This window comes from Myotis yumanensis, unplaced genomic scaffold, assembly GCF_028538775.1.
Source record: "Myotis yumanensis isolate MYYU_CA2020_CCGP unplaced genomic scaffold, mMyoYum1.0.hap1 SCAF_3, whole genome shotgun sequence".
Lineage (NCBI taxonomy): Eukaryota > Metazoa > Chordata > Mammalia > Chiroptera > Vespertilionidae > Myotis > Myotis yumanensis.
In genome coordinates this window covers 135,308,963-135,331,857 of record NW_027223754.1, presented here as the reverse complement: position 1 = coordinate 135,331,857, position 22,895 = coordinate 135,308,963, and positions in this window count along the sequence as shown.

The following is a 22,895-nucleotide window of genomic DNA, read 5'->3' as shown; positions in this document are numbered from 1 at the left end:
CTTGCGTCATCAAAGCCAACAAGAGAGAAATTACAGTCTTTCATAACCTCGTCATGGAAGTATTATCCCATTATCCTTGTGACACACCATTGGTTAGAAGCATGTCACTAGGTTCAGCTCACATGTAAGGGGCGGGGATTATACCTGGATGTGAATATGGAGGTGAAGTTCATTTGTTACCATTTAGAAGTTTGTCTATCACACCATCAACCCTCACAGCAACCTTATGAGATAGATAGCGATAATATCATCTTATTTGCCAGAGGGGAAGCTTAGCACTAAAAGGTTAAGCGACTTGTTCATGGTCACCCAGCTGAGAAATGAAACAGCTCAGATTAAAATCCAGGCAGTCATCCTCAAGAATTCTTGTGTTTAATCACCATGGACTCATAGGAAAGGATAAAATCAGTGTAACTCTGGGAACAGGAGTAGCGCCTCTGGGAAAGCTGCAGTAATGAAGGTGGTGTTTCATCCCAGTATTTCACTAATAACATCACTCTGCTCCCAACTTTCTGTGTTTATATAACTTTGATCCTATTCTTATGAGAAAGTTCCCCTCCCCTTGCCAGCCAGTAGGTAGCCTCCTCTGAATCTTTTCTCTGCCTTTGCTATAAGTAATCATAACCAAGAAGGTAAGCTCAGTTAGTACAGAAAAGCTTCAGGATTTCTGGCAGTAGGGTACGGTATTTCACAGGGAAGTTGAATGTGGACTGAGCAGATAGGTCTGGGGTCATGCTCTAAGAGCAGAATTCACCATACCACACTCTAGCACAGTGAGTTGCTAAAATGCCTGCTTTCCAAAGCTGTTTGCAGACATGACTGAGCAGGCCTCCTTTACCTCTTGATTCCCAAATGAATAGCATAATGGAATTGAGACTTTTGAGATTTTAGGGTAGTAGATTTTCTTCATAAATGCTTTTGATTATCATAGAACTGACAATCTTAAGACTGGGACAATCTGAATAAGGGAGCTCTTACCTGATTGTTGTCAGTGACAAAAACTACACAAAATCATGATTATTTTCTAGGGTCTTTTTTTCTTTTTTGTTGTTAATCTTCACTTGAGGATATTTTTCCATTGATTGTTAGAGCGAGTGGAAGGGAGGGGGAGAGACACAGAGAGAGAAACATTGATGTGTGGCCTCCAGCACGTGCCCCCACCAGGGATCCAGCCTGTAACCAAGGTATGTGCCCTTGACCAAAATCAAACCCAGGACCCTTTAGTCCGTGGGCCAATGCTCTATCCATTAAGCCAAACTGGCTAGAGCTTCTAGGGTCTTTCATCTAATAGTTTTGTGATGTTGTTTTGATATATACTTGCATATACACAACACAAAGAGTGATATTGGCAAGTGCTCAAAATGAGAAGTAATAGAACCATAATAGTAATGGCATCTCGCACCATTTTTCCATGGAATATTGTCCCTTAAACACCTTTAATTCGAAATGTTTGTAATCACATGCTTTGGAATGTCTATAATAACATGTTTTAGAATGTTTATCTTCTCCTTGAAGTCTGCAGTGATCAGTCAACACACATTTATAAAATGTGTGTAATATATGAGCTGAAGGGCTAGATATTGATGACACTATGAATATGACAGTTTCTGCTCCTCAGGAACTCTATCCACTGGGGAAGACATGTTGGTAAACAGATATGAAACCATTAGTAAGTTTATAGTATATTTATAGGTCAGGCAGGCAGAAGTAATTTCTATGTTCTTGAAGGTCTACAGCAGGGGTCCTCAAACTTTTTAAACAGGGGGCCAGTTCACTGTCCCTCAGACCGTTAGAGGGCGGGACTATAATTAAAAAAAAAACAACTATGAACAAATTCCTATGCACACGGCGGGCCGCATGTGGCCCGCGGGCCGTAGTTTGAGGACCCCTGGTCTACAGGATTTGTTTGTATTAGTTGTAGAAATACTTGCCTTACATTACTTGTTTAGTTGTTTTTGTATTTGTCTCATTTCTTATATTAGTAGTAAATTCCTAAAGAGCATGCAACTGAATGAGATTTTTCCCTTCAATCTCTGCTCAGGAATCTCTTCCCCTGTGTCAAATGCTTCATATTCACAAAGCATCTGGCTGTATCTGCATCTGCTTCTCTAGACTATAAACGTTTTATTCTTTATTTTCTTTTGATATTTTTGCCCATCACCATTTATCCCCTTGTACCATCTTCCACCTCCACCACCCACCTCCCCCTTACAGTCACCACACTGTTGTCCATGTCTCTTTTTTGCTCAATCCCTCCACCCCATCCCAACTACCCCCCCCCCCCATCCCCAGTGGTCTGACTGCTCTCTATTTATGAGTCTTCCTTTATTTTGCTTGTTAGTTCAATTTGTTCATTAAATTCAATATATGAGTGAAATCATATGATATTTATCTTTTTCTGACAGGTTTATTTCCTTTAGCGTAATGTTCTCCAGGCCCATCCATGCTCTTGCAATGGGTAAATTTTCTTCCTTTTTATAGTTGAGTAGTATTCCATTGTGTAAATGTACCATAGCTGTTTTACCTATTCACCTACTGATGGAAACTTGGGCTGCTTCCAAATCTTGGCTATCTATATATATAAAAGGCTAATATCTAAGTGTCCATCCAGGTAATGATGTCATGTAGCAACACCCAGCTTCCTCCCTCTAGCAACTAGCCTCCTTGCAGTTTCTTCAGCCCAGGAACACGACTTGCTTTATAGCCAGGTAGAAACATTTACACTTTACTCTGTAACCAAATGTCTGTGAAGCGTTTTCCTGTGCATCATCTCATTTGATCCTCACAGAAGTCCTGGAGTAAGTAGATAGTAGACTTGGCGGGATCCTATTTTTTTTTCATTAGCCAGAAAATGGAGATTTAGAAACCTTAGAAACTTGACCCGACTGAAATGAAGACATGGTGGACCTTGAAAATAACTTCAGGTTGTCTCACTGTGCAGAAAATACTCAAACACTGCTGCAGTTAAATATTTTACTCTTTGTTCTCCCTGTGTGATCTATAATAATAACCTGCTTTGTGTTGATATTTACTGCTGTGTTGCTGACAATTACCTGAAAGAGAAGTTGGGATCTTCACTGGGCTGGAAAAAGTTTAGCTAAATCAGAAAGCAGGTTAATTAAGCAAGTTTATTCCATCCTATCTAATAATAGACAAACATGGTAATTAACCGTACCTCCGACACGCTTCCCATAGGCTAATCAGGGTGATATGCAAATTAACTGCCAACCAAGATGGCGGCCGGCAGCCAGGCAGCTGAAGCGAACAGGAGGCTTGCTTGCTCTAGTGACGGAGGAAGCCAAGGTTCCCTGCCTGCTGCCGCCCAGCTCTGAGTTGCACTCTAAGCAACTATGTTGCAATTATAGAAGCTAAACAATCCCCAGAAACCTGCTTTCAGCCAGCCAGGCCTCAGAGCTGGAGTTGCAACAGTGTTTCAATTATAGAAGCTAAACAAAGCCCAGATACCTGCTTTCAGTAGCCGAGGTCTCAGAGCTGGAGCCGAGCCTCAGAGCTAAAGCCAGCTTTCAGCTCCAGTGACAGCCATAGAAGGTAAATAAATCCCAGAATAAAAAAAAAAAGAAAAAAAGGAGAGGTTTGGAGGTTCAGTTGCTCGCCAGCCTGAAAACGGCCCTCAGCTCCTCACCCAGACCCCCAGTGGGGACCCCCTCCCTGAAGGGGGTGTGACCAGCTGCAAACAGCCATCAGCCCCTCATCCAGGCTGGCCAGGCACCCAAGCGGGACCCCCACCCTAATCCGGGACACCCTTCAGGACAAACCAGCCGGCCCCCACCTGTGCACCAGTCCTCTATCCTATATAGTAAAAGGGTAATATGCAAACTGACCCTAACAGCAGAAGGACTGGGAATGACTGGTTACTATGACACACACTGACCACCAGGGGGCAGACGCTCAGTGCAGGAGCTGCCCTCTGGTGGTCAGTCAGCTCCCACATGGGAGTAGCTCTGCTCAGCCACAAGCCAGGCTGACAGCTGTCAGTACAGCGGTGGTGGTGGGAGCCTCTCCTGCCTCCTCAGCAGCGCTAAGGATGTCCGACTGCAATTTAGGCTTGCTCCCTGCTGGCAAGTGGACATCCCCCGAGAGCTGCCGGACTGCCAGAGGGATGTCTGATTGCCAGCTTAGGCCCAATCCCCTGGGGAGCAGGCCTAAGCCAGCAGGTGGTCATCCCCTGAGGAGTCCCAGACTGCGAGAGGGCACAGCCCAGGCTGAGGAACCCCCCTCCACCCCGAGTGCACAAATTTTTGTGCACTGGGCCTCTAGTCTATATATATAAAAGCCTAAGCGACCGGAATGATTAGAACGACTGGTCGCTATAACACACACTGACCACCAGGGGGAAGACACTCAATGCAGGAGCTGCCCCCTGGTGGTCAGTGCACTCCCACAGCCAACTTCCCCTGGCCAGCCAACCTTCCTTGGCCAGCCAACCTCCCGCAGTCCCCTGGTCCCTGGGCTGGGATGGGGAACCAGGGGTGTGTGGCGGTGGATGCAGCCCCTTTCCCAGGGGGGCAGAGGGCCGGCTCCCTACTCGGGGCAGGCAGCCAACCTCCTGTGCCCTGTCCCTCCCCCAGGCCAGCAGGCTCCAATCAGCATGCTGCCTGCCCGCTGTGGTGGTGGCATGGCAGCGAGGGAAGGAGGAGGGGGAGAGGTGGAGAACTATACAGTGGCGGAGCGCTGATGATGGCCACATCAGCATCCAGCGTCCATTCCTTCCACGCCCAGCCTGGCAACCATTGCCTCCTCTCTGGCCCAGCCCTGATAGGCTTGGCCCTAATCGGCCCTGATTGCCGTAAGGCCTAGGGACCCCACCCATGCACAAATTATGTGCACCGGACCTCTAGTATATATATAAAAGGCTAAGATGACTTGTGCATGTATGATACATATAAAGCTCTCACTGGTGCCAGTCACACATGTTTCGATCTGTCATTGTCGATCATGAATTTGGTTGACACTTCTATTATAGAGAAAGGGTGAATAGCGATATTAAAATATTTCTTCTAATTAATTTCCTTTCAATGTGCATGAATTCGTGCACCAAGCCACTAGTTGTAAATAATGCTGCAATGAACATAGGAATGCATATATTGTTTCAAATTAATATTTCAGGTTTTGTTATTTCAAATTAGTGTTTCAGGTTTCTTCAGATAAATTTCCAGAAGTGGAATTGCTGGGTCATAAGGCAGTTCTGTATTTAATTTTTTGAGGTAACTTTCTTTTTGCTTTTCACAGTGGCTACACTAGTCTGCATTCCCAACAACAGTACACAAGGGTTCCCTTTTCTCCACATCCTTACCAGCATGTGTTGTTTGTTGATTTATTGATGGTAGCCATTCTGACAGGAGTAGGTGATATCTAATTGTGGTTTTAATTTGCATTTTTCTGATGGTTAGGGACATTGAGCATCTTTTTATATGTCTATTGGCCATCTGTATGTTCCTTTTGGAGAAATATCTATTCAGGTCCTTTGCTCAATTTTAAATCAGAATGTTTGTTTCTTTCATGTTTAGTTTTGTAAGTTCTTTATAAATTTTGGATATTAACTCATCAGATGAATCAGTGAATATGTTCTTCCATTCAATGGGTTGTCTTTTCATTTTGTTGATGGTGTACTTTGCTGTGCAAAAGCTTTTTAGTTTGATGTAGTCCCATTTTAGAAATACAGGATCTTAGGGCCCACCTAAGACCTACTAAGCCACAATTTTCATTTTACCAATACCTCCAGGTGAATGTTTGCACATAAAATTTAATTAACAATGTTGTAGAAAATATAGTGTATCATTGCATAGGGTTTCCAAATGTAATTGAAGGACCATCAACATCAGAATCATTGCATTTGGGTTCAGTTGATGGTTTGGTCATGGTGTTGGTGGGGGTAGTGATGGATGTTTATGTGTTTGTAAAAATACATGTTCCTTGGCCTCACCTTAGAATCTACTAGTCCACTAAATCTACTCTTAAAAGAGCATTCATGCTCTTATATTTTGAACAAGTTCTCTAAGTGATTCTTATAGGAGTTTGAGAAGAGTCTGGATAAAGTGTGCAACCCCTGGAGCCATATGCCCTTCGTTTCTTTTTTTATAATACGGGATAGTGATGGTATCAATCTATTTTATTTATGAAGTTGATAGAAGGATTATATGGGCTAATATATGCACAGTGCTCAGCCCATTGCTTGGCGCCTAGTAATCATATGGTAATGCTATCTGCTAATAGATGTAACACATACTTGGTGTTTAACAAATTCATAGCTATCTTATAAATTTGCTGGCAAATGGTTTCCATACAATGAATAAATAATGGGGCAAAAGTAAGCTTAAAGTTGTGTGTACACAAAACACAGAGTTTAATTCTGTACTATAATTTATTATTGTATTATTTTTCATACAAACACCTATAAACTTACTTTTGCCCCACCCTATATTATTTTCACTTCTTTTTTATCTTTGTTTCCTCCTTTGCCTAAATTATATTTTGTGATATTTTTCTTCTGTTCTTTTTTCCCTTAGATTTTTCATTTTTATTCCTTGCAATACCCTTCATAATATTTAGCATAACTAAGTTCTTTGATAAATTTGGTTACATGAAACATTTGCTGACTTTAGTAATAAGAAATATAAAGGAGCAACAGGGTAATGAAAGATAATACTCCGGTCCTGATGGAAATGTGAGGAAGATAATAATATCTCTATATATAAAACCCTAATATGCAAGTAGACCGAATGGTGGAACAACCGAACAACCAGTTGCTATGATGTGCGCTGACTACCAGGGAGGCACGTGGAACATGGTGAGTGTCAGCAGCAGGTGGTAGAGCGTTGAACATGGTGGGTGTCAGCCACGGCAGGATGGTGGAGCAGGTGAGCGGGGGCGCCAGACCAAGGCAGGGTGCCAGTCGCTGTCATTGCGGCGAGCCTCTGGTGGTTACTGAACATTCTTTGCTCCCACATGCCACATTCCCACCTGGTGCTCACACCTGGTGCCTGTGCCTGGCACCGGCCCCAATCACTTGGTGCCATCAGCGGGTATGAGAGGTGGCTGCTGGCCCCGATCTCCCCTCAGGGCTTCTCCACCTCCCATTATCAGTGCCGGCCCTGCTCACACCCACTGCCAGTGCCAGAGCCGCTGTTCACACCCACTGCTAGTGCCCAGCGCTGGTCCTGATCACTCAGAACCATCAGTAGGTGCAAGCGGCAGCTGCCGGCCCCAATTGCCCCTCAGGACTTCTCCACCTCCCCCTGCTCCTGAGGGTTGATTGGGGAAGCAGCCGCCACTTGCACCCACTGACGGTGCCGAGTGATCAGGACCAGAGCTGGGTGCCAGCAGCAAGTGAGAGTGGGGCTGGCGCTGGCAGCACGTGGGAGAGGTGGTGGCAGCAGGAACGGGGCTTGCCAGCAGACAAGGGACTGGGGGCCACAGCAGGAGAGTCCAGGCGGGAGTGTGGAGGATGGTCTGAGACCTGCCCCTGTGACCACTGCAGCCTTGCAGCCCACAGTTCCTTTCAAGGTGCATGAATTCATGCACCAGGCCCCTAGGATCCTATATAATAAAAGCTTAATATGCTAAGTGTCTGGTTGACTGGTGGGCCGTTCAACCAATCAAAGAGTAATATGCTAATTATATGCTAAGGCCGCTCAACTGCTCACTATGACATGCACTGACCACCAGGGGGCAGACAGTTGACCAGTCAACCAGTTGCTATGATGTGCAGATGCTCCAACTGGTAGGTTAGCTTGCTACTCAAGTCTGACCAATCAAGACTGAGCAAGATGAGCCAACATGCCCTGGAGCCCTCCCGTGACCCTTCCCCGGCTGGCCAACCTCCTGCGTCCCTCCCTGGCCCATATCATGCACTGGTGGGGTCCCTTGACCTGGCCTGCACCCTCTTACAATCTGGAACCCCTCGGGGGATGTTGGAGAGCTGGTTTTGGCCCACAGGCATAAAAGGCTAATATGCAAATTGACCGAACAGTGGAATGACTGGTCACTATGACGTGCACTGACCACCAGGGGTCAGACACTCAATGCAGGAGCTGCCCCCTGGTGGTCAGTGCACTCCCAAAGGGGGAGCGCTGCTCAGCCAGAAGCCAGGCTCACGGCTGGTGAGCGCAGTGGCAGTGGTGGGAGCCTCTCCCACCTCCGCGGCAGTGCTAAGGATGTCAGACTGCCAGCTTAGCCCCACTCCAAGCAGGCCTAAGCTGTCAGTCAGACATCCACCAAGGGCTCCTGGACTGCTAGAAGGCACAGGCCAGGCTGATGATCCCCCTGCCCTGAGTGCATGGATTTCATGCATCAGGCCTCTAGTCCTATCTAATAATAGACAAACATGGTAATTAACCATACCTCCGCTATGCTTCCCATTGGCTAATCAGCAGGATATGCAAATTAACTGCCAACAAAGATGGTGGCCGGCAGCCAGGCAGCTGAAGCGAACATGAGGCTTGCATGCTCCAGTGATGGAGGAAGCCAAGGTTCCCTGCCTGCTACCGCCTAGCTCTGAGCTCCGGATGCAACAATGTTGCAATTATAGAAGCTAAACAAACCTCAGGTACCTGCTTTCAGCCAGCCAGCCCTGGAGCTGCAACAAAGTTTCAATTATAGAAGATAAATAAATCCCAGAATAAAAAGAAAAAGAAAAAAAGGAGAGACTGGGAGCTTCAGTTGCAGGCTTGGCCCACCTGAAAACAGCCCTCAGCCCCTCATCCAGGCTGGCCAGACACCCCAGTGGGGACCCCCACCCTGAGGGGGTGCAAGCAGCCTGAAAACAGCCCTCAGCCCCTCATCCAGGCTGGCCAGGCACCCCAGTGGGGACCCCCACCCTAAAGGGGGTGCGGACAGCCTGAAAACAGCCATCAGCCCCTCACCCAGGCTGGCCAGACACCCAAGCGGGACCCCTACCCTAATCCGGGACACCCTTCAGGGCAAACCATCTGGCCCCCACCTGTGCACCAGGCCTTTATCCTATATAGTAAAAGGGTAATATGCAAACTGACCCTAACAGCAGAAAGACTGGGAATGACTGGTCACTATGACACACACTGATCATGAGGGGGTGACGCTCAATGCAGGAGCTGCCCTCTGGTGGTCAGTCAGCTCCCACTAGGAGGAGCTCTGCTCAGCCACAAGCCAGGCTGATGGCTGCCAGTACAGTGGTGGTGGTGGGAGCCTCTCCTGCCTCCTTAGCAGTGCTAAGGATGTCCGACTGTAACTTAGGTCTGCTCCCCTCTGGCTGGCAAGTGGACATCCCCCGAGGACTGCCAGGCTGCTGGGCTGCCAGAGGGATGTCTGATTGCCAGCTTATGCCCAATCTCCTGGGGAGCAGGCCTCAGCAAGCAGATGGTCATCCCCCGAGTGGTCACAGACTGTGAGAGGGCACAGGCCGGGCTGAGGGACCTTACCCCCCCGAGTGCCCAAATTTTTGTGCACCAGGCCTTTAGTAGATAATAAAAGAACATGGTTTTGTAGCTAGTTTGAATAGGTAGCCACAATTCAACAGCATTTTCACAGCCATCTCTTCATGTATTGATCTTAAAATCTTCAGACTTCAGTGTGCCTTTAAATATATTTTTCCTAAATTATTTTAAAAGCTTATGTAATTTACATCCCCAAACTTTTATATCATTAAATTGTTGTTATAAAAGTCAATGTTTCCAAATTGAAAGAAAGTATGAGCACAGAGAAAAGAAAATCTAAGGTATGTTTTGGTAAAGCTTATAAAGTAATTTTACTAGAGCAGAAGGTTCACAGTTAAAAGTGAAATGATTTAAAATGTCAGTTTGTATTGTTATCTTTTTTTATGTAAATTATTTTTAAAAATTTATATTTTATTGGTTTCAGAGAGGAAGGGAGAGGGAGAGAGAGATAGAAACATGAATGATGAGAGAATCATTAATTGTCTGGCTCTTACACATCCCACACTGGAGATCGAGCCCACAACCTGGGTATGTGTCCTAACCGGGAATCAAACCATAAATTCCTGGCTCATAGATTGATGCTCAACCACTGAGCCAGGCTGGTTGGGCTTATTGCTATCTTATTTGAATAAGGTTCATCTTGCATTTGCAAGAAAATCTGAACTCTGTTCTACACCAACAATGCCTTCTGGATGGGCTGCTGCCTATAACTCTGCCTCAGGTCTTAGTATCCACTCCCTAGTTTACTGATCCAGACAGGTCTCTTTTCCAGTCCCTGAATACACCATATGAAAGCTACTCAGTAAACACCTGTTAAGTGGACTGATTAAATAAATTTACGATAAATAGATGAATAAAAATTATGTTAAAAATGAAGGTGCTTTGAATTATTTTTTCTTTCACTAACTCTATGACTACAGAGTTGAATTTGAATAAAATGAAAAACCAAAGTGTTTGCTTCACAGTAAGATTCATAGAGCTGGATAGCTTTGTCTATAAGACTATGTCACTTTCCCTGTAGATCCAGGTTCCTTTTCTATGAACTTGAGTCCCAATTTCTCATTCTATAAAGTAAATCTGTTCAGTTAGTCAGCTTTCTTCCAAAAGAAGTATTTGCTTGCATCAGTTACTCGTTGGTATTTTATTTTGAAACTTTAGTTTAGTTTTTCAGAGTAAATCCGTACCTAAGTGCATTCAATTGGATATTTTTATTAACTTGGGTAAAAATGGAAAGCTCCCCTAGTTTTTCCTAACTGAATTTATGGATTGTTTGAGTTAACAATTGAAAAATTATTACAGTGTTCTTCGGTTATTTTTAAATTAATAGTTCATACATTGGCAACCTCAAATACGTTTAAACATAGAGATATAAGTTGCAAAAAAAACTGGGTGTAGCCTTGAATGAATCCAGAAACATCATTGAAATATTTCTTTCTACTACAGACTGATACTTTATAATAGCCCATTCTAGTGGACACTTTTATTCTTATGTCACAATTAATTCATTCTCCTTCTAGTACATGATTTGGAACGAGCTAAATAAAAATAATCTTTATGCTTCTTGGACCAGCGCTTTATAAACGAATGAATTTTGTAAACACAGCAAGACATGTAGTGCTGAAGTTTAAGCTGAGTGTTGAGTCAGAACTTTGTTTGTACCAAAGGCAGCTGGCCCATGGCAAGGGTGTTTTTATCCATAGAAAACTATACCTACAGATAATGTTCACATGTCACTGTAAACTTTGTTGTGCTGCTGCCCTGTAGTTGGGCACCACAAATACAAATTAGTGAGACTCTGTAAAACAGATGTTCTTACTCTGTGGTAAGATTTAAGTGGTCTGCGGATAAATGTTTGAAGGTCCTGGAAACCTCTGTAATTGTATACTAAATGTTGATATAATTAGAATATGCATTTTCTTGGAAAGGAGTCTATAATTATTATCAGATTCTCCAATATCTACAATATCTCTGCAATTGCTCTGCCTCAGATGTGGTTTACTTGACTATATGTCTCACTAGACTCTAGTCATAATCAAACATGGGACATACTCACTTTTGAAACCCTGGTACCAATCTTAGTACTTAATACTGAAAAGGTACTTAGTGTTGATGAATAAGAGAATTAATGAGTGTATGTTTGAGAGAATAAACAAATGGACCATATCATCTGTTGTTAGCATCTAGTGTCTTGTTATGATGGCATGGTCCTTGCATGTAACTTTTCCTTGGCCTAGACCAGAGATTATCTACACATTGTGTTTGCTATAAGTGTTTCATGACAGAGTCCACTTAACATGCTGTTTATGCTCCTAAAAAGTTCTATAACAGAGCTCAGAATAGCTTTTAGTATATTGCATAAACTTTTAAGTAAAACATTTAATTTCTTGTTGTCATGAGAATCAAAAAAGCTAATAAATTTTTCCAAAGCTATCTTTCCTCTAAAATTATTTTATATTTTTACCAAGTAACCCATCATTAAATTGATATCTTGATTTGTTGTTTACTGTATCAGTTAAGCTAGTTTATACAAGGGCCATTATTCAGATTTCTAGGATCTGGTCCTCTCATTCTCTATGACACATTTATAAAACACATGATAAAAACATGCATAATATAATTATAGAAAAACATTTCCAACATTAATTGATACTCCATGAATTTTATGAAGACTGATAAGGGGACGTAGGAACCAAAGTGCATTATTGTGTTCTCATCTATATTGTAACTCAATAAATGTTTATAAAACAACATTTGATACTGAATTGTTTTTCCAGTTCAGCATAAACTATGTGAGTCTAATGTGAGAAGGGTATGTGTGTGCAGGGGAAAGGAAAGTGGTTCTGGGTGAATACTTTTGATTAGAACCAGGCTCATCACCAGACTTGGATGCATTTCAGTGGGACATTAAGTTCTACATGTGAATTGAAATAAACTTTTGGTTTGTCCCATTTCATTCAACTAAGGGGATGAACCAGTTCCAATAGAATTTCCTGGTAGGGTACAGCCACTAATAGGGAATTGGGTATAAAGAATGTCTTAGCTTAGCCTGGCCAGTGTGGCTGGGCATGGACCCATGAACCAGGAGGTCATGGTTTGATTCCTGGTCAAGGCACATGCCTGGCTTGCAGGCTCAATTCCCAGTAGGGGGCATACAGGAGGCAGTGATCAATGTTTCTCTCTCATCATTGATCTCTCTCTCCCTCTCCTTTCCTCTCTCTGAAATCAATAAAAACATACTTTTTCAAAAAAACTTCTTAGTCTAACTATATACTAAAATTTGTAAGTAAATTATATCTTAGGGCTAAACCATTTGCCATGTATCTTGCATCTGATGAACTTATGGAGGAAAAACCAGAAACACGGATATATAATATTCATGTAAAAAGGAAGGAACTGTGAACTGAAGTATTGGATATTTTCTTTCAAGCTATTTTTGTATAAAACTAAATTATTACTTCAGCCACAGAAGATTTCTTTTTTCTTTTAAAACCATTGGTATGAATCATTTTAGTAAAATAATTCAGTTGCATTTTTTTAATTTAAAACAACACAAAAGATATATTGACTAAGGTTGTTAAAATATGTTAAGTATCTGTCACAAGTAAATTATGCCATTTTCCTCACTTTGTTTTTATTATCTGTTTTATAACGAAAAAATAAAACTAGAGATCTAAATCTTATTTTTAGACAAAATGAATGCTTTTAATATAGAAACTGCCTTCCTAAGATTTGGTATATATTAGTGGATTTTTTTTTTCACTATTTTGAAAGATATTGTGGTCAGGTCTGCTTGTTTGTGTAATTTGTCGGTTTTAAATCTCTATATGGATATAGAAGCTAAATAGAAAGAATGAGATGAGAAGACACAAAAGATGCTCTGCTAGGATATATAGAATTAGAATGTTGGCCCAGCACCCATGACAAAGGAGTCCAATTCAAAAGAAAATTACACTGAATTGAAATAAATAACCAGCTTTGTGAGTATGAATCAGCCCTATTTTAAAACTTTCATATGGGCAGGGACTTTTAGCTCTGGGAGGAATGTGATTTTTTTTTCCCTTTAATTTATGAAAGAGCAAATTCAGATCAGGAAATGTTATGGACATTTTCATCTGTCCATCCAAGGTCATGTACCTATTTACATTCTGAGCAAGAACTAGAATCCTGAATTCTTTACTAGACATCTGTACCACATTGCACAACTTCTTGTGAAAAAATCTCTTTTGCCTAAATATATATATATATTTATGCTTATGGTGAAATATATGAAAGGGATCCTCAGTCTTCCTGACATCATTGACTATATTAGTTACCTATTTTGCATAACATATTACCCCCAAACTTAGTTAAAACAACGGATATGTATCACCTTAAAGTTTCTGTTGGTTAGGTATCCAGGTGCAACTTGGTCCTCTGACTCAGGGAATACCACAAGGCTGCAAGCTAGGTGTCAGCCAGGCTTTAGTCATCTCAGAGCTCAGCGGGGGTGGGGATCTGCTTTCCAGCTCACTCATGTGGTTTCTGCCTGGATTCCTTTCCTCACACGCTGCTGCTCAGAGGCTGCCCTCCATTTCTTGCCACAGGTCTGCTGATACCATGGCAGCTTGCTTTTATCAAAGTGAGGGAGAAATAAGAACCAGAGAGAGCCCAAGCAAGAGAGCAGTTTTATCTTGTACACCCTAGTCTTGCTGTGTTCTCTTTATTAGAAGTAAGTTACTAGATTTATTCACACATCAGGACTATCACTTTGACCAAATCCCACCACTCTGTGTTCTTACAGATCAGGACAAAGCCCTTTGTAGGAGTCTCTGATTGTAATATTGCATGAGCAAAAGATGGATTCAGGGTTAGGCACCAAGCTGTAACTTTTCTCCCATTGCCTTCATTTTTGTGAATTTTCATTCATTGTGGTCCCTTCCCTTGACCATGAGTTCCATGAAGACAAATGTATTCATCCCATTAATCCTTATAACCTTCCCCCACCCCAACACATACTATTATATCTCCAGGACCTCTCAAGTTAATGGCACTATTAGGAATATAATAAATATTTTGTGAATAAATGACTGGATTGTGTCCAGAGAATATTAGGCTTGCATACAGATCTCTGCCTGGGATAGAAATCTGTGTATAAAATTAAAAGCCAGAGGAAACAAAGACAGTTCCCTATCCTGTTAGAACCTTTTGGTACCTTGTTTCTTTAATATAGCAAATATGCACATACGAAAAATCATTATAAGAATGAAATTTATGCTTAAAGACAAGCAGACTTTGGGGAGCAAGAATAAACTGTTAGTTTAATCCCTTACCCACTAATCAATCAGCTCAGGGATCCTGAAGACGTGTGTGTGTTGAAGCTCAGTCAGTGCTATATGTGGTCCAAAAGTACAAAATGTTCCCTGGTGCAAAAGACATTATTATCAATGAGTAATTTAAGACTAATATATGAAAAAAATCAAATACTAATGTGTATATATTTAAGAGTCAACTGAATGGAAAGGACAAAAAGAGGTTAAAAAGGGAAGAGACTTATCAGTTGAACTGATTAAGGAAGCCTTTATAGCAATTCTGGTTGTTCGCCTATATTTTCAAGGATATCTTCAATGTAGATGGCTAAGGAGGGCAGGGGAGAAAGGGCATTTTTTGAAAAAAACAAAACAAAAAAACCATACACACAAAAAACACAAAAGACTGTGGACAGCAAAGGGGCTGAAAGAGGAAGCTCAATGAATAATTTTAGTGGGATAATGAGAAAAAATAATTTTTAAAGGAGATGCAGTAGAATTAAGATTCTTATTGGCTCCATTTAAAAGACAGAAACTTAATGATCATGTATTTTTTTTAAGACCTTTAACTCTGGCCTATCTTGAAAATGCAGGAGATAATAGGCCAACCTAACTAATTTTTTTTCTTTATTGTTTAAGGTATTACATATGTGCCCTTATCGCCCCAGAGACAGAGAAGCATCGATCAGACTGTCAAACCTCAGAGGGAAAGTAGGGGAGGGTGGGGGTAAGGGTGAGAGATCAACCAAAGGACTTGTATGCATGCATATAAGCCTAACCAATGGACACAGACACTGGGGTGTGAGGGCATGAGTGGAGGGAATGGGTAAGGGGCGATAAGGACACATATGTAATACCTTAATCAGTAAAGAAAAAAACCATTTTACCTAATAACAGGAACAAGACAGGGATACCCACTTTCACAACTCCTGTTTGACATAGTTCTGGAAGTGCTAGCCATAGCAATTAGACAATAAGAAGAAATAAATGATAACCAAGTTGGAAAAGAAGACATAAAACTGACATTATTCGCAGATGACATGATACTGTACATAGAAAACCCTAAAGACTCCAAAAAAATTATTAGACTTAATAAATGAATTCAGCAATGTAGCAGGATACAAAATTAACGCCAAGAAATCTATGGCATTTCTATACAGCAATAGTGAATTTACAGAAAGAGAGATTAAAAAAAAAATCCCATTTACCATGGCACCAAAAATATTAAAATACCTAGGAATAAACATAGGAGGTAAAAGACCTGTACTCAGAAAACTACAGGACACTGAATAAAGAGATAGAGGAAGACATAAACAGATGAAGAACATACCATGTTTATGGATTGGTAGAATCAACATCATTAAAATGTCCATCCTACCCAAAGCAATCTACAGATTCAATACAATCCCCATTCAAATACCAATGGCATATTTCACAGACCTAGAACGAACTCTCCAAAAATTCATCTGGAATAAAAAAAGACCCCAAATAGCCTGAGAAAGAAGAACAAAGTAGGAAGGATCTAAATACCAGATATCAAGCTGTGTTACAAAGCCACTGTTCTCAAAACTGCCTGGTACTGGCACAAGAACAACCTAACTAAATTTTGAAAGGAGTGCCTAGATTCCTTGGTTTGTCTCTAAATTCTGAATGCATGGAATTATTCTCTGTATCACTATTAAGCTCTTTTTTGTTTCAAAATTCATTTTTTCTTGCTTCTTCTCATTTCTCTGACTTTGGGCAATCTCAGCTATTTGAGAAAGTAGATAAAAAAAATTCAGACTAACAAAAGGGCTGATATTGCTGGAGTTCTCCTGAGGTGTTTAAATTAAACAAAACAAAGCAACAACAAAGCAAAAACACTCCAGGAAGGGGGTTAATGCCATTTAGCACTTTGGGGAAATGAAAGCTTACTTAGTATTCTGCAGGTTCAGGAAGGAAGTCAATCTCTGTGTATCCGCTTCTTTTAGACATTTAGTTTCCTCAGAGGGATCCCATAGCATTGCCTGTGCAGGCCACACATCATACCAGCTCCATTCACTTGAAATCTGCTTTCTTCACTGCAGGTTTCACAGGCGCAAATCCTGCCCCAGAGCCAGGCCTGGTCTAGTTTATTTTTTAATGAACTGGGGTACAGTGTGTTGGAAGGTGTATTAGTCTATTCAGGGTCCCATAACAAAGTATCACAGACTGGTGGCTTAAACAGAAATTTATTTTCTCATAGTTCTGGATGCCAGAATTCCAAGGTCAACATGCCAGCAAGGTCAGTTTCTCCTGAGGCTTTCTCCTGGGCTTTCAGATGGCTGCCTTTCTCGCTGTGTCCTCATGTGGCCTTTTCTCTGTATGTCTGTATCCTTGATGTCGCTCCATCTTTTCATAAGGACTCCAGTCATTTTAACACCTTGCTCCAGTCATACTATCACATTAATTTAAGTAACTTTAAGATCTGAAAGCAATGTAAAATTTTAAAATTACTTAAATTAATGTAAGTGCAGACACCAGTTGTCTTGTGACTGGTCCGCAAGGTGTTAAGACCCCATCCTTATGACTCATTTAACACTCATTGCTTCTTTAGAGGCCCTGTCTCTAAGTATAGTCTAGTTGAGGGTTAGGGTTTCAACATACAGATTTTGGGAAGACACAATTCATTTCCTAACTAGGTAATTTCACAAGGAAGAATCTTAAGGTAACCTAAAGAGTACAGAGTGAAGGCCCAAAGTATTTCAACTTATTACTTGAACACTTAATATTTGAGCATAAGTACTAGGCTAGCCCTTAAACATTCAAAGGCAGTGAAGACTCTCACATACTTCTTGCTTCTTTATTCTAACAAATGAGACAAATGTGTAAATGCATTAATTACAAAATGTGATAGTTTTACGTGTCAAGCATGATTCTGGGTGTTTTTGTGAACATGATTTTTTGTTTTGTTTCTGTGGATGAGATTAACATTTAAATCAATGGACTTGGAGTAAAACTGATTGCCCTCCTTAACGGGTGAGGGCGTCATCCATTTAGCTGATTGTAAAAGAAGAAATACTGACCTCTCCTGAACAAGGAGGATTTCTGCCACCAGCTTTTGAACTTGAAGTACAACATTGACTCCTACCTGGATCTCAAGCCTACTGACTGCATTCACCTTGCAGATGTTGGATTTGCAGTCAATTTTTTAAAGTAAGTCTCCTTATCTGCATATATACATACCCTCTTTCTTTCCCCAGAGACCACTGACGGGTGCACGAAGTAAACTTGAATAACAGATCGTTCCCATTCCTTAGTCACTTGTCTATTCCTCTACTGATGTCACCTGTTCAGACTGTCTGCTTTGGGACGTAGGAGCAAAGGCAAGGAGCTAGAATGTCAGTTTAATTGAATCCATTCAAACCACTTAACAAAATCAGCCTAGGTGGTCTGTTTTTCCTACTCGGTGGTTTGATTTTATAGTCAGCAATTCACAGCTTTGCACAAATGAAAATAAATATATCAAACTATTGTCTCTGATCTAATTGGACTGGCTATAGTGCAGAGACTTATTTGTATGAGTGTCTGATGATAATTGTGTACACAGATATTGTATAGCATACTGGGAGGGGGCATGTTATGTAATGTAGTGTAGATCTGGGCCAGGGGCATGCACTAGGCTGTGTGTAATTGTATTTCTAAGAGTAGCACGAGGCTCTGTTATTTCCAGGGCATGTTTTGATTGCTCACTAATTTACAAGTCTTCCCTAGTTAGTCTCCTAATGTTTCCTAAAGGGGATCAGTGATAAGCATGATTAGCTCCTTAGTGGCATCTAGGGACACTAAAATGCAAAGAAGAAGGTCCCCTGCCATATATAATGCTGCAGGCCTTGGAGAGGATGCCACTGCTCAAAGCTGTGTCCTCACATGTTCATCCTTAGAAGCCACTTTTAGGATATGAAAGGTCCTTCTTTTGTTCTATGGGAAATCTTATTGTTGTAACTTGTGGTGTATAGCGAAAGAAAGCTTTTTCATGGGTGTGTAGATGGATGTTATATTTTTCTTTCCTAAAATGGCAAGTCAATCAGTGAAAAACTGTGTTAACTTGAAACAAAATAAAACCAGGAGCTTTAGTATTTCCTATTGTTTTACCACATCAGGGGATCTGAAGAAATGATAAGCCCCACATAGAAGGAGTTTACAGGAGGAAAGATGTGAAAACCAATATTTTAACTCCTTTAAATTAAATATAAAATTATTATGTACCAAAATGTTTTTTATAACCTCACACCAAAGCATGGAAAATATATTACATTTTAGAATTTCAATTTTTCACTACCTTCTGTAGCAGGATTGACTTCAAGAAAATTTGAGGAAATCCCCCCCTGCCCCAGCTTGTATCCCAGAATCCTAGCTCTAGAGACTATTCTGCCAAATCCTCATTTTGCTTATGAGAAAACAGATTCAGGGAGGTTAACATTTTTGTTTTATTTTATTTTGCATATATGTGTTTTTGTGACTAAGATAAGGCTGTTGTTCATTTCCAACACACTGAAAATATTCCAAACACAAAAGTACAATAATGTTTGCTACAATTTGTACTACTTTTACTCAAACTTTGCCACAAATCTGGTAAATTAAATAAAAACTAATTGATGTTGGAGTTGACTATTGTTCTAACTGAACTGATGGTGTAATTGAATCAAACCAATGGTTGAAATGGGCATTCGGGAGTAATAAGGACTGGTGTGTGCTTTTCCTTTAATCATGTTCTTTCATTATTGAGGGAGTAAAAATGGCTCCTGAGCCTCCATCCTGTCTTCTGAAACTGTCATACATAGGATAAGAGCAAGGGATTTGGTGTCAAATAAACCTGTTTTAGTTCTCTCTCTTCTATTTTTTTCTATGTAACTTTGAGGGAGTGTATTGACTTTTAAATACTTTAGTATTGCGGATATTAAATGCTGCAATAGATAACAAAGTTCTTTGAAGGATATAGCATCTGTTGTCTTGTGATTATTATTGTTAATACTTTTTATCATAGATTATTACCAATTTTTCCCTTTGTCTCTTTAATTTAGTTTTTCAGCCTCCTCTGTTTTTCTTGTGAAACCTAAAATGTAAGTTAGAAGAAGGGACTATTATGGTCAATGAAAAATCCAGAGGATGGAGTATATCCCAGGATGAGGGAGAGGTCAAAAATCTATATTCATGAAAGAAAATAATCTCTGCTTAAAAGTAAGTGATAAATCTATTGTGGTTTATCCATAAAATAGAATACATATTATTAAGAAAAGAAAATAAGAGCTAAATGTAAAAATAAATATATCTCCAAAATAATACAGAGTAGAAAAGGGAATTGTAAAGGATATGTATATTATTATACAATTTATTTAAGTTTAAAAAGATAGAAAAATACAAGCTATTATTTACAGATATACACAGATGTAACAAAACTATTTAAAAATACATGAGAATGACAATTACCAAATGTAAGCTAGTGGTTACCGCCATCCAGAGAAGGAGAGGAATGGGTTGAGGAAAAGGACATAGTGATTTCAGTTTTATTTGCAGTATTTTATTTCCAATGCTGAGTAGTGGGCATGTGAAAATACATTATAATTCCCTTGTACTTTTATGTAACTATTTCCTAATAATGAAAAAATAAAAAAGAGGTAACTTTTGGGGAGTAAAAGAGTTATAGGAAGAAGAGCAAACAGATGGCTCAACTATCTAACTATCAGGACAACTACTCAGAAGAAATCAGGGGATTAGTACAGAGGTGAGCTCAGGGAGAGGATAAATATCTATTTATCTTTTCCTGTTGGAGAGCCACAAATTCTTACTCCTGCTTGTCCCTGAAGTACTCATCAAAGTCACAACTGCAATAGCTGACACTATTTAGGAGGTCCCTGACATATTGTGTTCCTCGAGGCAATATCTACGGGTTAGCAACGTGACATCTGCTCTTCCTTCTTGGAAGGGGGTTGGTGGTAAATGTGTAGGGTTGTGCACAAGATGCCGAGGAACTCCTCTGGTTGGGGGTGTGCATGAGGAGGGGGATGCTGGAAGAATTACCCTTCATCTAACACAGGAGGTGTGTATATCCGCGCGCGCGCGCGTCGTGGGAATCACAAGCAGTTTATCACCTTAGAATTTATTTCCTATCAGAATGACATAAAGTAAAAACCTCCATAAATTCAAGGGAATTATTATACTCCCTTCTGTGCTGAAGATGTATACAGTTAGATTTTGTAGTCTTGCTTCTCATAGAATTGTTCCCCTTAACTTCCTGTTCTATTTCTGTGAGCCTGTAGTTTGTAGAAAGCTAATTTTCACTCTTCTATGTTCAAAAGTAAAAACAGAAAAATAAAATCAAGGAAAAATATCCACAAAAACATAGATTTATCAAAACCATGTAGATCTGACTTTAGGTTTATTAATTTCTCAAGGACCCTTTAAATTTGCTGCCATTCTAGCTTTTAACATAACAAATGATCTTGTGGTATTAACAGTTAGACCAAGTGTTTAAAAACAAGCCTTAAATAAGCAAGAGATATTTGATTTGGAAACTTTATCTCCTAAGTGTTGCCTGGAAGTGAGATATGTGTGGTTGAGAGTCTATTATTGATGCCAGAGAACTTTAAATTTTCAGACAGAGAAATTTACATTCACTGTGGCTTGCTACCATGGTGGCTGATTCTTAAATTATTTATGCAAAGAAGCAAATTGTTCTGCTCTTTTTCTGAAATTATGCCAGTTGCATGCTTAACAGGCTAAACTTTACACTGAAAATTTAGCTTCTTTTTTTAAGTTTCTATTTTTTATCTTGTCACTATTGTTACACTGAGGGAGATGAATCATGATTACATAGTACAATGCTTTGTCCGGACTCTTGAGAGAGAAATAGCTAGAAGCTGTGATAGCAGATTCCATAAGCAAAACCTAACAGGTTTATACTTTAGTCGGCAGGCTGTTAATGCTTCTTGAAGTTATACTGCTGAATAAACAAGTTTTGGGCATTATTTTTGCTCAGCAGAATATATTCTCAGTCAAAAAATTGGCGGTTAAAAGACTGTCACCCCAAATCTGTTTGCTAAAAAACTAATGAACTTTATATGCCAAAGAAAACTCAGGCATATCAGAGTTGAGATTTGGTTTACAAAGGAAATTGAAAGGAACAGAGTCCAAATGGTTTATAAGAAGCATAAAATCTTAGAAAAGCAGAATTATTTTGGACGTTAATCACCAAACCAAATGCAAACCAACACATTGAACATTCACATTTGCTAGGTATCGTGCTCAGTGTTTTTTACATAAATTGTCTCATTTATTATGAGCAACCTTCTGTGTGGTAGGCATGACTGTCCAGTCTCAGCCAGGAGAAATGGCTCAGTTGCAGCCAACAATTAATTAACCACAGAGTAGAACTGGCCCTCTGAAGTTTTATTTAGGTACAATAAGCTTCTGACACATAACTTGAGAATTTCTCACTTCCCAGATTTTCTGCAGTACAAGAAAGAAGTTTGATATCCTTTTAAAGAAATTATTTCTTAGTGTCATTAATAGGATAAGAATTGGTCCCAACAGGTTTTTTCTTTAGTTACTCAAACTGAAAGTATGGTTAGCTCTTAACCATAAACTACATGAACTCTCAACAACATAACTGCCTAAACTCACATCAGGAAGCAAAATATTCTGGAGAGAAAATAAACCAGAATTAGTATTTCGGAAAATAATTGAGCAGGCCTAGCTTTGTTTTTTTCTCTTGCTCTCTTCCTATGCCAATACCAAACTTTTCTTTATTCAGTGGCTTTAGAGTACACTTAATTGGTACTCTAAAGTAAAGCTATTTTTGCTTTATTCTCTCTATTTCACATCCTTCTTTCCTTCTGAACCGTCTCCCCAATATCCTAGGCCATTTTGCTACACTTATTCTTCTATGTTAAATATTTTTCTAGTAAACAAATAAACCTTGAGTTTTTAACTGAAATTGCTTTATGCTAATATTAAATTGGAGGAGAGTCAGCTTTTTTATTGCAGACTTTCTCATCCAATAACTTATTTTCTCTTGTTCAATATTGCATATTATCTTTCAATAGGACTTTGCAGATTTTTTCACTCTTGTGAATTAAATATTTAATATAATTTCTATTTCTTTTTTATTTTATTTTTATTTTTATTTTTTTTTATTGCTTAAAGCATTACAAAGGGTATT